The following is a 15,886-nucleotide window of genomic DNA, read 5'->3' on the forward strand; positions in this document are numbered from 1 at the left end:
TCATGACAAAATGTATCTTCTTTTTTTTTTAATATAATTTTTTATTTTTTATAAACATATATTTTTATCCCCAGGGGTACAGGTCTGTGAATCACCAGGTTTACACACTTCACAGCACTCACCAAAACACATACCCTCCCCAATGTCCATAATACCACCCTCTTCTCCCAAGCCCCCTCCCCCCAGCAACCCTCAGTTTGTTTTGTGAGATTAAGAGTCACTTATGGTTTGTCTCCCTCCCAATCCCATCTTCTTTCATTTATTCTTCTCGTACCCACTTAAGCCCCCATGTTGCATCACCACTTCCTCATATCAGGGAGATCATATGATAGTTGTCTTTCTCCGCTTGACTTATTTCCCTAAGCATGATACGCTCTAGTTCCATCCATGTTGTCGCAAATGGCAAGATTTCATTTCTTTTGATGGCTGCATAGTATTCCATTGTGTATATATACCACATCTTCTTGATCCATTCATCTGTTGATGGACATCTAGGTTCTTTCCATAGTTTGGCTATTGTGGACATTGCTGCTATAAATATTCGAGTACACGTGCCCCTTTGGATCACTACGTTTGTATCTTTAGGGTAAATACCCAATAGTGCAATTGCTGGGTCATAGGGCAGTTCTATTTTCAACATTTTGAGGAACCTCCATGCTGTTTTCCAGAGAGGTTGCACCAGCTTGCATTCCCACCAACAGTGTAGGAGGGTTCCCCTTTCTCCGCATCCTCGCCAGCATCTGTCATTTCCTGACTTGTTGATTTTAGCCATTCTGACTGGTGTGAGGTGATATCTCATTGTGGTTTTGATTTGTATTTCCCTGATGCCGAGTGATATGGAGCACTTTTTCATGTGTCTGTTGGCCATCTGGATGTCTTCTTTGCAGAAATGTCTGTTCATGTCCTCTGCCCATTTCTTGATTGGATTATTTGTTATTTGAGTGTTGAGTTTGCTAAGTTCTTTATAGATTCTGGACACTAGTCCTTTATCTGATATGTCGTTTGCAAATATCTTCTCCCATTCTGTCAGTTGTCTTTTGGTTTTGTGAACTGTTTCCTTTGCTGTGCAAAAGCTTTTGATCTTGATGAAATCCCAATAGTTCATTTTTGCCCTTGCTTCCCTTGCCTTTTGCGTTGTTCCTAGGAAGATGTTGCTGCGGCTGAGGTCGAAGAGGTTTCTGCCTGTGTTCTCCTCAAGGATTTTGATGGATTCCTTTCGCACATTGAGGTCCTTCATCCATTTTGAGTCTATTTTCGTGTTTGGTGTAAGGAAATGGTCCAATTTCATTTTTCTGCATGTGGCTGTCCAATTTTCCCAGCACCATTTATTGAAGAGGCTGTCTTTTTTCCATTGGACATTCTTTCCTGCTTTGTCGAAGATTAGTTGACCATAGAGTTGAGGGTCTATTTCTGGGCTCTCTATTCTGTTCCATTGATCTATGGGTCTGTTTTTGTGCCAGGACCATGCTGTCTTGATGATGACAGCTTTGTAATAGAGCTTGAAGTCCGGAATTGTGATGCCACCAACGTTGGCTTTCTTTTTCAATATCCCTTTAGCTATTCGAGGACTTTTCTGGTTCCATATAAATTTTAGAATTATTTGTTCCATTTCTTTGAAAAAGATGGATGGTACTTTGATAGGAATTGCATTAAATGTGTAGATTGCTTTAGGTAACATAGACATTTTCACAATATTTATTCTTCCAATCCAGGAGCATGGAACATTTTTCCATTTCTTTGTGTCTTCCTCAATTTCTTTCATGAGTACTTTATAGTTTTCTGAGTATAGATTCTGTGTCTCTTTGGTTAGGTTTATTCCTAGGTATCTTATGGTTTTGGGTGCCATTGTAAATGGGATTGACTCCTTAATTTCCCTTTCTTCTGTCTTGCTGTTGGTGTAGAGAAATGCAACTGATTTCTGTGCATTGATTTTATATCCTGACACTTTACTGAATTCCTGTATAAGTTCTAGCAGTTTTGGAGTGGAGTCTTTTGGGTTTTCCACATATAGTATCATATCATCTGCGAAGAGTGATAATTTGACTTCTTCTTTGCCGATTTGGATGCCTTTAATTTCCTTTTGTTGTCTGATTGCTGAGGCTAGGACCTCTAGTACTATGTTGAATAGCAGTGGTGATAATGGACATCCCTGCCGTGTTCCTGACCTTAGCGGAAAAGCTTTCAGTTTTTCTCCATTGAGAATGATATTTGCGGTGGGTTTTTCATAGATGGCTTTGATGATATTGAGGTATGTGCCCTCTATCCCTACACTTTGAAGAGTTTTGATCAGGAAGGGATGTTGTACTTTGTCAAATGCTTTTTCAGCATCTATTGAGAGTATCATATGGTTCTTGTTCTTACTTTTATTGATGTGTTGTATCACATTGTCTGATTTGCGGATGTTGAACCAACCTTGCAGCCCTGGAATAAATCCCACTTGGTCGTGGTGAATAATCTTTTTAATGTACTGTTGAATCCTATTGCCTAGTATTTTGTTGAGTATTTTCGCATCTGTGTTCATCAAGGATATTGGTCTATAGCTCTCTTTTTTGGTGGGATCCTTGCCTGGTTTTGGGATCAAGGTGATGCTGGCCTCATAAAATGCGTTTGGAAGTTTTCCTTCCATTGCTATTTTTTGGAACAGTTTCAGGAGAATAGGAATTAGTTCTTCTTTAAATGTTTGGTAGAATTCCCCCGGAAAGCCATCTGGCCCTGGGCTTTTGTTTATTTGGAGATTTTTAATGACTGTTTCAATCTCCTTACTGGTTATGGGTCTGTTCAGGCTTTCTATTTCTTCCTGGTTCAGTTGTGGTAGTTTATATGTTTCTAGGAATGCATCCATTTCTTCCAGATTGTCAAATTTATTGCCGTAGAGTTGCTCATAGTATGTTCTGATAACTGTTTGTATTTCTTTGGTGTTAGTTGTGATCTCTCCTCTTTCATTCATGATTTTATTTATTTGGGTCCTTTCTCTTTTGTTTTTGATAAGTCGGGCCAGGGGTTTATCAATTTTATTAATTCTTTCAAAGAACCAGCTCCTACTTTCGTTGATTTGTTCTATTGTTTTTTTGGTTTCTATTTCATTGATTTTTGCTCTGATCTTTATGATTTCTCTTCTCCTGCTAGGCTTAGGGTTTCTTTCTTGTTCTTTTTCCAGCTCCTTAGGTGTAGGGTTAGATTGTGTACCTGAGACCTTTCTTGTTTCTTGTGAAAGGCTTGTACCGCTATATATTTTCCTCTCAGGACTGCCTTTGTTGTGTCCCACAGATTTTGAACCGTTGTATTTTCATTATCATTTGTTTCCATGATTTTTTTCAATTCTTCTTTAATTTCCCGGTTGACCCATTCATTCTTTAGAAGGATGCTGTTTAGTCTCCATGTATTTTGGTTCTTTTCAAACTTCCTTTTGTGGTTGAGTTCTAGCTTTAGAGCATTGTGGTCTGAAAATATGCAGGGAATGATCCCAATCTTTTGATACTGGTTGAGTCCTGATTTAGGACCGAGGATGTGATCTATTCTGGAGAATGTTCCATGTGCACTAGAGAAGAATGTGTATTCTGTTGCTTTGGAATGAAATGTTCTGAATATATCTGTGATGTCCATCTGGTCCAGTGTGTCCTTTAAGGCCTTTATTTCCTTGCTGATCTTTTGCTTGGATGATCTGTCCATTTCAGTGAGGGGAGTGTTAAAGTCCCCAACTATTATTGTATTATTGTTGATGTGTTTCTTTGATTTTGTTATTAATTGGTTTATATAGTTGGCTGCTCCCACGTTGGGGGCATAGATATTTAAAATTGTTAAATCTTCTTGTTGGACAGACCCTTTGAGTATGATATAGTGTCCTTCCTCATCTCTTATTATAGTTTTTGGCTTAAAATCTAATTGTTCTGATATAAGGATTGCCACTCCTGCTTTCTTCTGATGTCCATTGGCATGGTAAATTCTTTTCCACCCCCTCACTTTAAATCTGGAGGTGTCTTCGGGCTTAAAATGTGTTTCTTGGAGGCAACATATAGATGGGTTTTGTTTTTTTATCCATTCTGATACCCTGTGTCTTTTGACAGGGGCATTTAGCCCATTAACATTCAGGGTAACTATTGAGAGATATGAATTTAGGGCCATTGTATTGCCTGTAAGGTGGCTGTTACTGTATATGGTCTCTGTTCCTTTCTGATCTACCACTTGTAGGATCTCTCTTTGTTTAGAGGACCCCTTTCAAGATTTCCTGTAGAGCTGGTTTGGTGTTTGCAAATTCTTTCAGTTTTTATTTGTCCTGGAAGCTTTTAATCTCTCCTTCTATTTTCAATGATAGCCTAGCTGGATATAGTATTCTGGGCTGCATGTTTTTCTCATTTAGTGCTCTGAAAATATCATGCCAGCTCTTTCTGGCCTGCCAGGTCTCTGTGGATAAGTCAGCTGCCAATCTAATATTTTTACCATTGTATGTTACAGACTTCTTTTCCCGGGCTGCTTTCAGGATTTTCTCTTTGTCACTGAGACTTGTAAATTTTACTATTAGGTGACGGGGTGTGGGCCTATTCTTATTGATTTTGAGGGGCGTTCTCTGAACCTCCTGAATTTTGATGCTTGTTCCCTTTGCCATATTGGGGAAATTCTCCCCAATAATTCTCTCTAGTATACCTTCTGCTCCCCTCTCTCTTTCTTCTTCTTCTGGAATCCCAATTATTCTAATGTTGTTTCGTCTTATGGTGTCACTTATCTCTTGAATTCTCCCCTCGTGGTCCAGTAGCTGTTTGTCCCTCTTTTGCTCAGCTTCTTTATTCTCTGTCATTTGGTCTTCTATATCACTAATTCTTTCTTCTGCCTCATTTATCCTAGCAGTGAGAGCCTCCATTTTTGATTGCACCTCATTAATAGCTTTTTTGATTTCAACTTGGTTAGATTTTAGTTCTTTTATTTCTCCAGAAAGGGCTTTTATATCTCTCGAGAGGGTTTCTCTAATATCTTCCATGCCTTTTTCGAGCCCGGCTAGAACCTTGAGAATTGTCATTCTGAACTCTAGGTCTGACATATTACCAATGTCTGTATTGATTAGGTCCCTAGCCTTCGGTACTGCCTCTTGTTCTTTTTTTTGTGTTGAATTTTTCCGTCTTGTCATTTTGTCCAGATAAGAGTATATGAAGGGGCAAGTAAAATACTAAAAGGGTGGCAACAACCCCAGGAAAATATGCTTTAACCAAATTAGAAGAGATCCAAAATCGTGAGGGGGGAGAAAGGGGATAAAAAGTGGTTCAAAAAGGAAACAATAAAAAAAAAGAAAAAAGAGGAAAAAAAAAGAATTTTTTAAAAAAAGAAAACACCTAAGAAAAATATAAAAAAGAAAAAAAATATATGTATTAGATAAACTAGTAAAAAATCGTTAAAAAAGAAAAAGGTAACAGTTAAAAAAAAAAAAATTTTACCCGAAGGCAAAAAAAAAAAAAAAAAAAGAAAGAAAGAAAAAGAAAAAAATTAAATTAAATTAACCACAAGACTAAAAAAAATCACAGGGAAAAAGCCATGAGTTCCGTGCTTGGCTCTCTCCTCCTCTAGAATTCTGCTGCTCTCCTTGGTATTGAAACTGCACTCGTTGGTAGGTGAACTTGGTCTTGGCTGGATTTCTTGTTGATCTTCTGGGGGAGGGGCCTGTTGTAGTGATTCTCAAGTGTCTTTGCTCCAGGCGGAATTGCACCGCTTTTACCCGGGGCCGGGGTGAGTAATCCGCTCGGGTTTGCTTTCAGGAGCTTTTGTTCCCTGAGCGCTTTCCGTAGAGTTCCGGAGGATGGGAATACAAATGGCGGCCTCCTGGTCTCCGGCCCCGGAGGAGCCGAGAGCCCAGGGCCGCACTCCTCAGTGCGCGCCCAGAGAACCGCGCTCAGTTACTCCCGTCTGCCTGACCTCCGGCCGCGCTCTGAGCTCACCGAGCCTGCGACCGGTTCAAGGTCACCCCGAGCTGCGAGCTTACTGTCGGCTCTGTCTCTGTAGCCGGCTTTCCCGTTCCAATACCCGCAAGCTCTGCGACAGTCAGACACCCCCGATCCTTCTGTGACCCTGCGGGACCTGAGGCCACGCTGACCCCGCGTGGGCTTTGCCCCAGTTTAGCCTCTGGAGCGATGTCCCTCAGCGGAACAGACTTTTAAAAGTCCTGATTTTGTGCGCTGTTGCTCCGCCGCTTGCCGGGAGCCGGCCCCTCCCCCCGGGGTCTATCTTCCCGTCGCTTTGGATTCACTTCTCCGCCGGTCCTACCTTTCAGAAAGTGGTTGTTTTTCTGTTTCCAGAATTGCTGTTCTTCTTCTCTTCCATCTGCCTTTTATCCACAGCTCCCATTTGACCCGATTCTGTGCGGCTCCTGATTCCCAGATGTTCAAATTTGACTCCTTCACTATCTCTTCATTGTTCTCTCTGTTCAGAGCTTCCTTCCCCCAGATTCCTATAGGGTACTTCCACCTCCTCCCTCTGGATTTTGCTCAAATGGCAAAGGGACTTTTATCCCTTCGAGGTTCTCAGCTGGGTCTCTGGATGACCCGTTTACCCAAGACTTTCTACAGGTTAACATCTGTTCCAAGCGGCATTCGTATTCTTCTTTCCAGACATCTGCCTTTAGGAAGATTGTCCAAAGGTCACAAGAGAATTATCTTAGGAATTCACCCACAGTTTGATGGTAGGATAAATGGGCGTCTAGAGAATTTGAAAGTGATCCAAAATGTATCTTCTTAAACTTTGGTAAGCTATAGGAAAAGGGGGAAAATTTACTTTTTGGTTAAGTTTTTGCATGTGTCCACCATTTCCCAAGACAAGTTAAAGGAATGGTGACTGATGTAAATATTAATTGGATATTTTATTATGTGCATCTAGCTAAACAAAACTTTTCCTGTTCTGATTCCTGAGGACATGGCCACTTCCTAAGGTTGTGTTCCTGATTCCCAGATGTTCAAAATCAGGTAAAGATAACTAAGATGTTGCAATGAAGTAGAACAATGTAAGTTAAAAAAAAATGAAAGAAAGTTTAAAAGAGACAGACCAGCAATGCCTTGAAGTGAGGCATCTCATCTGTGTTCCCACACCAGTGCCCCCAGACCTGCAGGGGCTCCAAAGATGACCACAGAGAACTATGTGAAGTATTTCCAAAAGTCAGTGGAATGTACATGAGTACTTTGTTAGATCGTTATTTACTAACCTGGCTGTCTTTTGCTACTCAGAAATGATCAATCGAAGCTCTATATTAACATGGAAATCAAATTAAATAATATTATTATAACAACAGATTCCTTAAAGAAAAGAAAATTCCCACATCCTTGGGATGGATAAAGTTGGAAAATCTAGATGAGGATATGAGATCTGGGAAATTTCCCTGAATGTCAGTAAAGTGTTATTTTTAACTCAGTGCTCAATTATTAAATTCTAAAATTTGCTAGCTCTTATAAACATTGTTTCCTTAGTTTACAAATAATCCCATTAACCCCCATTTTACATGTGAAAAAGAAAAAAAAACAGAAGGTGACAGAGCTTAATATCACACCCTTAAGATATTGCAGACCTGGAACTCAATATTCATCCCTCATAATAATCCCTGAATAATCCCTAAAATTTTAGATTAGAGATTAATCTAAATCTTCTTTTCAATGAAGTACAGAGAAGTTGGGAAGGAAAAAGAGAACCTAGGAAGAGCCCACAGTAGAGGAATGGGAGTGAGGAAGTGGTGAAGAATGGGAGAGACTGAGGAAAATAAGACTTGCTCCACTACAGCTCCTACTAGAAGAATCATATGGCTATTAAGACAGCACAGAATCCACTGTTCTCACCAAAGCTTTCCCTCTCACCTCGACTGAGATTCCACAAGAAGATGTAAGTCTTGCCAAAGGCTGAAATTGCTTATTTCTTTTGCAAAGGAATTTTCTGGATGAATTCTATTGCTCTCCAAGATGGGACTCTTTGGCCACGAAAGAGGCTGTCTACTCTGAGTAAGAGAGATGCCAACTGGAGATCCTTTTAAATGTGTTATTGTTAAGGGCAGAGATAATAGGATAAAAGACAATTAGAGGGAGAAAACCCTCTAGGTACTTGTTCTCTGGAGTCATGGTTGTCAGGGAGATTTTGTCCCTCCTAATTTCATGTCCCATTTTGCCATGTCCCTTGTTGGATCCAATCCCCACTTCCCCAATAGTCCAATCATGTCCATATGACTATAGCTTTTCTGTAAGACACTGAAGAGTCAGTAGAGCTGGGAAGAAGCTAGTAATCATTCAGTCTGATACTGTCTATTACCAGACGAGGAACCTAAAGCCAGAGGAGCTAAGATTTTCTCAAGATGACACTGGTAAAATACTAACTGGTGAAATACCTTAATTAAAATAAGTTAGAAATGTGAGCATTTCCCTGTGGACAAAGCACTTTCATTTCAGATATATACATCTGTACATTTTCTCAACTATCTGACCAGAGCCAATCATCACAGCAGCCTGTGAGGAAGACATGGCATTAATCCCTATGGGTAAGCAAGGAAATAGAGGAAATCAGGAAAACAGTAAAACTAATCCATGACAGAACCATGACTTATCGTGGTACAACCTGACTCGTTGTTATCAAGCAAACTGATACCAAACAATTGATATCAATTAACTCACTTGGTGACTGTGTGACCATGCACAAATTTACCTCTCCCAGCCTCAAGATTATCACCTCAGAATTGCCATAAAATGGGACTGAGAGTAGTAGCAACTTCATAGAGGAGGTCTTTGTAGAGAGAATGAAATTGGATAATGCTTATAAAGGACTTACCAGGGGGTGTGGTACAACCATGCCTTCTATTAATGGTCAGTGTAATTTCTAGGTTCTGTTTTGAAGTTCTTTCCAAGATGTTATGCTGCATTACTGATCCTTCACTAAAAATATCACTTAATATCATTCCCACAAACATTTTTGCTTGCTTGTTTCTAAAGTTTTGAAAATGAAAGTCAGTGACCCTGCCAGTTATTAGGAATACAGAGATGTTTTAGGTAAGGTCTCATTTTTGGTTTGATCTACTTCAACAATTATCACTTTAGGAAGAAAGGGGTGGGTGGGAATGAATTATTTAACTCTTGCTGATAGGTTACTAGTTATATATCTCTCCTAAGAACTGGAAAAATTTAATCCTTAAACTGAGCAGGTCCTAAAGTAGTTTTAAGGTATAACACCAAAAATACAGAACGTGAGCACCATGGCCACACAACAGAGAACAAGTTCTGGTCCGAAAGAATCATGTATGTTCCATAAATCACAGTCTGTGAGATTCAAATGAGTTCTTGTGACAGTGGGAAGAATGTAGCAGACCTCTCTGTGCCCAAAGTATCTATCTGTAATATCAGCAATATAATTTTTCACCTGTCATCTTTATATGGTAACAGAAAAAAATCAAATCCAAGTGATGTAACTATGTGAAGTATAAAGTACTGTATAAATATTAATGTAGCATGTATGAAATTAGTCCATAAACTCTTGAACAGAAAAAAATCTCTTTTTAAAACTTTTTAAAAGTTTTAAATCTCTTTTTAAAACTTTTTAAAAGTTTCTTGAAATTCTCTTAGTTGGAACTCCCAAGTCTCCTGGATCCTCTGCTCCTGATCAACTTAAGGTCCTAGAATCCCTAGGAAGCTCAGATCAGGGACTCAGTTTCTATACTCTAAAAACACCATGACACACTTCATATTTTGTGAAGCTATCTATGTGAGGCCTTACAGATTCTCTGGGAAAACACTTAGCAGTATGATCCACGTCTGTTCTGCCAAGAAATTGATGACATTATAGAAGTTTCAGGTGTACATTATAAGCAACATCTATATACACTACAAAGTGATCACCACCAAAATCTAGTTACCAGTCATCACCATATAATCAACCCCCTTCACCATTTTACCCAGTCTGCAACCTCCTTCCTCTCTGATAACCATCAGTTGTTCTCTGTATCTATGAGTTTATTTTTGTATTATTATTCTTGCTAGTTTATCTTGTGTCTTTAGATTCCAAATATGAAGGAAATGATGTAATAATTGTATTTTTCCATCTGTCTTATTTCACATTGCATAATATCTTTAGGGTCCATGCATATTGTCACATGGAAATATTTTTTTCTTTTTTTATTAATATATTTATTTTCAGCATAACAGTATTCATTATTTTTTCATCACACCCAGTGCTCCATGCAATCCGTGCCCTCTCTAATACCCACCACCTGGTACCCCAACCTCCCACCCCCTACTACTTCAAACCCCTCAGATTGTTTTTCAGAGTCCATAGTCTCTCATGATTCACCTCCCCTTCCAATTTACCCCAATTCCCTTCTCCTCTCTAACTCCCCATGTCTTCCATGCTATTTGTTATGCTCCACAAATAAGTGAAACCATATGATAATTGACTCTCTCTGCTTGACTTATTTCACTCAGCATAATCTCTTCCAGTCCCATCCATGTGGATACAAAAGTTGGGTATTCATCCTTTCTGATGGAGGCATAATACTCCATAGTGTATATGGACCACATCTTCCTTATCCATTCATCCATTGATGGGCATCTTGGTTCTTTCCACAGTCTGGCGACCATGGCCATTGCTGCTATAAACATTGGGGTACAGATGGCCGTTCTTCTCACTACCTCTGTATCTTTGGGGTAAATACCCAGTAGTGCAATGGCAGGGTCATAGGGAAGTTCTATTTTTAATTTCTTGAGGAATCTCCACACTGATCTCCAAAGTGGCTGCACCAACTTGCATTCCCACCAACAATGTAAGAGGGTTCTCCTTTCTCCACATCCCCTCCAACACATGTTGTTTCCTGTCTTGTTAATTTTGGCCATTCTAACTGGTGTAAGGTGATATCTCAATGTGGTTTTAATTTGAATCTCTTTGAGGGCTAGTGATGATGAACATTTTTTCATGTGTCTGTGATCACCAAGACAGCATGGTACTGGCATAAAAACAGACACATAGACCAGTGGAACAGAGTAGAGAGCCCAGATATGGACCCTCAACTCTATGGGCAAATAATCTTCAATGAAAGAGGAAAAAATATACAGTGGAAAAAAGTAAATGGTGCTGGGAAAACTGGGCAACTATATGTAGAAGAATTAAACTCGACCATCTTTTACACCATACACAAAGATAAACTCAAAATGGATAAAGACCTCAATGTGAGACAGGAATCCATCAGAATCCTAGAGGAGAACATAGGCAGTAATCTCTTCTATATCAGCCACAGCAACTTTTTTTTTTCTTTCTGTTTTTATTTAAATTCTATTTAGGTTTGTTTTTTTCAATTTTTTTTCATTTATTTATTTTCAGCATAACAGTATCATTATTTTTTCACCACACCCAGTGCTCCATGCAATCCGTGCCCTCTATAATACCCACAACCTGGTACCCGGACTTCCCACCCCGCTGCCATTTCAAACCCCTCAGATTGTTTTTCAGAGTCCATAGTCTCTCATGATTCACCTCCCCTTCCAATTTACCCCAACACCCTTCTCTCTCACTCCCCATGTCCTCCATGCTTCTTGTTATGCTCCACAAATAAGTGAAACCATATGATAATTGACTCTCTCTGCTTGACTTATTTCACTCAGCATAATCTCTTCCAGTCCCATCCATGTTGCTTCAAAAGTTGGGTATTCGTCCTTTCTGATGGAGGCATAATACTCCATAGTGTATATGGACCATATCTTCCTTATCCATTCATCTGTTGAAGAGCATCTTGGTTCTTTCCACAGTTTGGTGACTGTGGCCATTGCTGCTATAAACATTGGGGTACAGATGGCCGTTCTTCTCACTACCTCTGTATCTTTGGGGTAAATACCCAGTAGTGCAATGGCAGGGTCATAGGGAAGTTCTATTTTTAATTTCTTGAGGAATCTCCACACTGATCTCCAAAGTGGCTGCACCAACTTGCATTCCCACCAACAATGTAAGAGGGTTCTCCTTTCTCCACATCCCCTCCAACACATGTTGTTTCCTGTCTTGTTAATTTTGGCCATTCTAACTGGTGTAAGGTGATATCTCAATGTGGTTTTAATTTGAATCTCTTTGAGGGCTAGTGATGATGAACATTTTTTCATGTGTCTGTGATCACCAAGACAGCATGGTACTGGCATAAAAACAGACACATAGACCAGTGGAACAGAGTAGAGAGCCCAGATATGGACCCTCAACTCTATGGGCAAATAATCTTCAATGAAAGAGGAAAAAATATACAGTGGAAAAAAGTAAATGGTGCTGGGAAAACTGGGCAACTATATGTAGAAGAATTAAACTCGACCATCTTTTACACCATACACAAAGATAAACTCAAAATGGATAAAGACCTCAATGTGAGACAGGAATCCATCAGAATCCTAGAGGAGAACATAGGCAGTAATCTCTTCTATATCAGCCACAGCAACTTTTTTTTTTCTTTCTGTTTTTATTTAAATTCTATTTAGGTTTGTTTTTTTCAATTTTTTTTCATTTATTTATTTTCAGCATAACAGTATCATTATTTTTTCACCACACCCAGTGCTCCATGCAATCCGTGCCCTCTATAATACCCACAACCTGGTACCCGGACTTCCCACCCCGCTGCCATTTCAAACCCCTCAGATTGTTTTTCAGAGTCCATAGTCTCTCATGATTCACCTCCCCTTCCAATTTACCCCAACACCCTTCTCTCTCACTCCCCATGTCCTCCATGCTTCTTGTTATGCTCCACAAATAAGTGAAACCATATGATAATTGACTCTCTCTGCTTGACTTATTTCACTCAGCATAATCTCTTCCAGTCCCATCCATGTTGCTTCAAAAGTTGGGTATTCGTCCTTTCTGATGGAGGCATAATACTCCATAGTGTATATGGACCACATCTTCCTTATCCATTCATCCGTTGAAGGGCATCTTGGTTCTTTCCACAGTTTGGTGACTGTGGCCATTGCTGCTATAAACATTGGGGTACAGATGGCCCTTCTTTTCACTACATCTCTATCTTTGGGGTAAATACACAGGAGTGCAATGGCAGGGTCATAGGGAAGCTCTATTTTTAATTTCTTGAGATATCTCCACACTGTTCTCCAAAGTGGCTGCACCATCTTGCATTCCCACTAACAGGGGAAGAGGGTTCCCCTTTCTCCCCATCCTCTCCAACACACGTTGTTTCCTGTCTTGCTAATTTTGGCCATTCTAACTGGTGTAAGATTATCTCAATGTGGTTTTAATTTGAATCTCCCTGATGGCTAGTGATGATGAAAAATTTTTCATGTGTCTGATAGCCATTTTTATGTCTTCATTGGAGAAGTGTCTGTCCATATCTTCTGCCCATTTTTTGATATGATTGTCTGTTTTGTGTGTGTTGAGTTTGAGGAGTTCATTATAGATCCTGGATAGCAAGCTTTTGTCTTCTTTTGAGATATGTTTCCAAAGGCAAAGGAAACAAAAGCGAAAATAAACTTTTGGGACTTTATCAAAATCAGAAGTTTCTGCACATCAAAGGAAACAGTCAAGAAAACAAAGAGGCAACCCACAAAATGGGAGAAGATATTTGCAAATGACAGTGCAGACAAAAGGTTGATACCCAGGATCTATAAAGAACTCCTCAAACTCAACACACACAAAACAGACAATCATATAAACGGGACTGGAAGAGATTATGCTGAGTGAAATAAGTCAAGCAGAGAGAGTCAATTATCATATGGTTTCACTTGTTTGTGGAGCATAACAAATAGCATGGAGGACATGGGGAGATACAGAGGAGAAGGGAGTTGGGGGAAATTGGAAGGGGAGGTGAACCATGAGAGACTGTGGACTCTGAAAAACAATCTGAGGGCTTTAAAGGGTCGGAGGTGGGAGGTTGGGGTACCAGGTTGTGGGTATTATAGAGGGCACGGATTGCATGGAGCACTGGGTGTGGTATAAAAACAATGAATACTGTTATGCTGAAAATAAATTTAAAAAAATTTTTAAAATTGGCAGAAGATATGAACAGACACTTCTCCAATGAAGACATACAAATGGCTATCAGACACATGAAAAAATGTTGCCTTTCATTTTGATGCTGGTTTCCTTCACTGTTTTTCCTTCACAGCTTTTAAATTTGATGTATTCTCATTTGTTTGTTTTTGCTTTTGTTTCACTTGCCTTTGGCATCATATCCAGAAACACATCTGCTAAGTCTGATGTCAAGGAGCTTGCTGCCTATGTTTCCTTCTAGGAATTTTATGGTTTCAGGACTTACATTTAATTATTTTATCCATTTTGATTAATTTTTGTGTATGGTGTAAGGTAGTGGTTGAGTTCCACTTTTTTTGCATGAGGCTGTCCAGTTTTACCAGCACCATTTATGGAAGAGACTACTTTACTTTTCCACTGTATCCCTAGGGTCTTTGTTGTAAACTAATTGTCCATAAATGTGTGACCTTTTTCTCTGGGCTCTCAATTCCATTGATAAGTGTATCTGTTTTTATGCCAATATCATACTGTTTTGATTGCTATAGCTTGTTAGTATCATTTAAATCTGGGAGTATAATGCTTCCAGCTCTGTTGTTCCAACTCAAGATTGCTTTGGCTATTCAGGATCACTTGTGGTTCCATACAAGTTTTAGAATTGTTTGTTCTAAATATATGAAGAATGCTACTGGAACTGCATTTAATTTGCAGATGGCTTTGGAAAGTATGGACATTTTAACAATATTAATTCTTCCAATACATAAGACTGCATATCTTTCCATTTATTTGTGTCTTCTTCAATTTCTTTTATCATTGTCTTATACAGGTCTTTCACTTCCTTGGTTAAATTCACTCCTAAGTATTTTATATTACTTGACACAATTGTAAATGAGATTGCTTTCTTATTTTTTCCTCCTGCTAGTTCATTATTACCATATTGAAATGTCACAGGTTTTTCTGTATTGATTTTTGTCCTATAACTTTACTAAATTTGTTATTAGTTCTAGCTGCTATTTGGTAAAGTCTTTAGGGTTTTCTATATACATTATCATGTATTCTACAAAGAGCGACAATTTTATATCATCTTTTCCTACTTCAATGCGTTTTATTCATTTTTCTTGCCTAATCACTCTGGATAGTACCTCCAGTGTTATGTGGGATAAATGTGCTGAGAGGGAGCATGTTTGTCCTCCTCCGGATTTTAGAGGGAACACATTCAGTTTTTCACCCCTGAGTATAATGTTAACACTGAGATTGTTTAATGAGGCCTTATGTGGAGATGCAGTCTGTCTATGCCAACTTTGTTGACAGGCCTTTTTTTTTTTTTTTTAATCATGTCTGCATGTGGAATTCCGTCAAATGCTTTTTCTGCATCTTTTGGAACGATCATATTTTTACCATTCATTTTGTTAATGTGTTATATCACAATTTCTCTTCTCTTGCTTCATTTGGGCTTTTTTACTGCCCTCTCTCCAGCTTCTTTAGGTGTAAGTTTAGTGGTAAAGGATCTATACTCTAAAAATGACAGAGCACTCATGAAAGAAATTGAGTAAGACATGAAAAATGGAAATACATGTCATGCAAATGGATCAGAAGAATAAATATTGTAGAAATGTCTATGCTACTCAGAGGAATCTATACACTCAATGCAATCCCAAACAAAATTCTATCAACATTTTTCACAGAGCTGGAACAGATAATCCTAAAATTTGTACAGAACCAGAAAAGACCCCAAGTATCTAGATGAATGTTGAAAAAGAAAACCAAAGCAGGTGAGATGACAATGCTAGATTCTAAACTATATTAAAAGGCTCTGACCATCAGGACAGTAAAGTACTGGCACAGAAACAATTACTTGGATCAATGGAACAGAATAGAAAACCCAGACATGGACCCTCAGTTCTATGGCCAACTAATCTTTAACAAAGCAGGAAAGAATATCCAATGG

General features: G+C 39.0%; 1 protein-coding gene across 1 annotated transcript in view; it reads left to right on the forward strand.

The window, feature by feature from the left end:
- Positions 1-13,479, forward strand: part of FAM111A (FAM111 trypsin like peptidase A) — a 212,724-nt gene extending 199,245 nt beyond the window's left edge. The window contains exon 5 of the transcript XR_014316117.1: positions 13,417-13,479. The gene's annotated coding sequence lies outside the window, so the exon portion shown is untranslated. The remainder of the gene's footprint in view (positions 1-13,416) is intronic.
- Positions 13,480-15,886: the final 2,407 nt, after the last annotated feature.

Source organism: Mustela nivalis (genome assembly GCF_964662115.1).
Source record: "Mustela nivalis genome assembly, chromosome: 9".
In the NCBI taxonomy this organism is placed as follows: Eukaryota; Metazoa; Chordata; class Mammalia; order Carnivora; family Mustelidae; genus Mustela; species Mustela nivalis.